Genomic DNA, 3,422 nt, shown 5'->3' with positions numbered 1-3,422 from the left:
GCTATTAGATATAGGAGAATCCCTTTTCTGGTCAGTAAAGACCAAGTGATTGATGTCTGTTGTGTGATTCAATTCCACCTGAAAGTATGGCTGTCACTAATAAATATAAGGAGACATAAGTTCATTTTACAGGAGAAGGTTGAAGTGTCTACTTGGCATTTGAGCTATAAATTAGCCTCCTTGTACCTCCAGCTATATAACATATTCTTAAAATCTTATAATTCAGAACAAAAATATATCCTAAAGGATCAACTAATATTTTATAATGACTGATAACAAAAAATATACTCAGGACTGTGAAAATTTGTGACTTTATAATTCCTACTGCATTGAACGGTCTGTATATTAAAATAAAATGTGATATTTTTTATAATACCATCCTGGAAAAACTATATCAACATCAATTATTAGTCATGTGTCATAGGTAAAAAACTGAAAAAAAGAAAGATCATACTTAGAATCCTGATCAAGGTATTGGGATTTTGCTTAGCTTATGCTTCCAAAAAGGAGAAAATCAAAACCCAGAAAGAGTAACATAAACCACACTATAAGACATACATTTAAAAATCATGGGTATTCCATAAAACCTACTTTCTTCAACTATTAAAAGACAGCGTTAATATTATACCTGCCTTGGAGTGGTGTGTGAAGGACAAACAAAAGGAGGCACCAGAGTGATGCAGTTGTTTATGGCACGACTGAGTAGCACGGTCCCAGGGGCTGCCTACAAGGCAGCCCTGGAAGGTGGGCCCCGGGAGGCAGCTTCCATGAAGCAAAAGGAATGCCAGAAACCTGCCAAGAAGACATGGGCCAGCATCAGCACTGAAAACCAACATGCAGATAGCTGAGCCTTCCACAGAATTGAACTATGATACCAGTAACACACTCTGCTGCTTTGTGGATGGCACAGCCAGCTTACCAGATCCTAAAACTGGTGGGAAGTGTTCACCATCTGCATCTGAATTGTCATGCTGATGATGGCTGTCGTTGGGGGCATGCCGCAGGTCACCCCGGACAAGGTGATCTACCACCTGCCTTGTAAGTGGGTCACCAAGGACTCCCACAACCACTCATTCTGGGGCTGGGAGCCCCGGTCAAGAACCCATTAACCCCAACCCCACAGTCCTGCCAACCCCTGACACAGCCCCCACAGTCATCAGATATGACCTGGACCAGCACCAGAACAACCACATGGATGCTGTGCGCTACCAGAACCGTTTGCACTCATTCGCCAGCATTTTCTGCACAGCTCATCTTCCTGGCCTGCAGCAATTTCTGGTGCAAGTTCCCGCACACCAGCTGAAAGCTGGAGCACTTGCGTCTATCCTACCCAAGGGCTTCAACTCACCTTGGACCACATGGTCTCTTCTGGGAGACAGTGGTGGAGGAGAGAGACCCCACACCAGCCTCCCGCAAGATGAATGGCTTCATAGACAAGAAGTTGTCGATTATCAGCGAGGACGTGTAGGCCACCATGCCCATGCTGCAGCTGACCAAGTCTTGGATCAAGCAGAGGGCATCGTGAACTGCTCTGTGATGACATGCTGGAAAAAGAGGGGGAGCAGGACCAGGTTCTGTATGAGCAAGTGAAGAAGTTCCGGACCCACGTGGTGGAGGGGGACATCGTGTGCTTCCTCTACAAGTGGTAGACCATTATCAAGGTGATCAAGTTCATCTTCATCATCTACTACACCATCTGTTACATGCACAAAATCAAGTTCAACGTGGGTGTGCCATGGACATCGAGAACATGACGGGCTACAGCAACTACCACTGTGCCCACACCCTGGCCAAGCTCTCCAAGATCCTGGTGCCCTTCTGCATCATCTTGTCATCTTCTATGGCCTCAATTCTGTGTACAGCTCTGGTGGATGCTGCGATGCTCCCTCGATTAGTATGTGTTTGAGGGCCTCCGCAAGGGGAGCAGCTACAGTAACATCACTGACGTCAAGAACAATTTCGCTTTCATGCTGTACCTCATCGTCCAGTACGACCTGCTCTACTCCAAGCCCTTCGCTATCTTCCTGTTGGAGGTGAGCAACAATAAGCTGTGGCAGGTGAACCTCAACAAAGAGTGGATGCCAGACAAGCTGCGGCAGCGGCTCACCAGGAACCCACAAAACAAGTTAGAGCTGTACCTGCTCATGCTCAGAGGCCTCCCCGACACCATGTTAGACCTGATTGAGCTGGAGGTGCTGAAATTCGAGCTGATCCTGGATATGACCATCTGGCCCAGCATTGCCCAGCTCACCAGTCTGCAGGAGCAGTGGCTGTACCATACAGTGGCCAAGATCTGCTATGTTTTCTCAGCTACAAGGACAAGCATAGACTCAAAGTGAAAGGGTGGAAATTGACACTCTAAGCAAATGGTATCCAGAGAAACTCACGTGCAGCCATATTGATATCAGATGAAACAGACTTCAGGGTGAAAAAGGTAACAAGAGACAAAGATGGACATTTCATAATGGTAAAGGCACTATACAACAAGAAGACATATCAGTCATCAATATTTATGTCCCCTATCACGGAGCACCGAAATATACCAAGCAACTACTAACAGAACTAAAGGGAGAAATTGACCAAAACACAATTATACTAGGGGTCTTAAATACATCATTGGCAGCTATGGATAGATCATCCAAACAGAAAATAAATAACGAAATAGCAGCCCTAAATGACACATTAGATGAAATGGACATAATTGACATATATAGAGCACTTCAACCTAAATCATCAGACTATACATTTTTTTTCTAGTGTACATGGAACATTCTCAAGGATAGACCATATATTGGGACATAAAATCAGCCTCAGCAAATTTAAGAAGATTGAAATCATACCAAGCGTATTCTCTGATCACAAGGCTTTGAAATTGGATATCAACTACAAAAAGAAAGCAGGAAAAACCACAAATACATGGAGATTAAACAACATACTTTTAAAGAAAGACTGGGTCAAAGAAGAAATTAGAGGAGAGATCAAAAGATACATAGAAACAAATGACAATGAAAATACATCCTACCCAAATTTTTGGGATGCAGCAAAAGCAGTTTTAAGAGGGAAAATTATATCATTACAGGCCTATCTCAAAAAACAAGAAAAATCCCAAATAAATAACTTCATGTTACACCTTAAAGAACTAGAAAAAGAAGAACAAGTGAAACCCAAGGTCAGCAGAAGAAAGGAAATAACAAAAATCAGAGCAGAACTAAATGAAATAGAGAACAAAAAGACAATAGAAAAATTAATGTGACAAAGAGCTGGTTCTTTGAAATGATTAACAAAACTGACAAACCTTTGGCTAGACTCACTAAGATAAAAAGAGAGAAGACACTAATTAACAAAATCAGAAATGAAAAAGGGGAAGTTATCACGGATGCCACAGAAATACAAAGGATCATCCAAGAACACTATGAAGGACT

At 42.8% G+C, this 3,422-nt stretch overlaps 1 pseudogene; it reads left to right on the top strand.

Moving 5' to 3' along the window:
• Positions 1–868: 868 nt before the first annotated feature.
• LOC109450806 (volume-regulated anion channel subunit LRRC8A) lies at positions 869–2,339 on the top strand (annotated as a pseudogene).
• Positions 2,340–3,422: the final 1,083 nt, after the last annotated feature.

This window comes from Rhinolophus sinicus, linkage group LG06, assembly GCF_036562045.2.
Source record: "Rhinolophus sinicus isolate RSC01 linkage group LG06, ASM3656204v1, whole genome shotgun sequence".
Lineage (NCBI taxonomy): Eukaryota > Metazoa > Chordata > Mammalia > Chiroptera > Rhinolophidae > Rhinolophus > Rhinolophus sinicus.
This window is presented reverse-complemented; position numbering and strand designations above follow the sequence as displayed.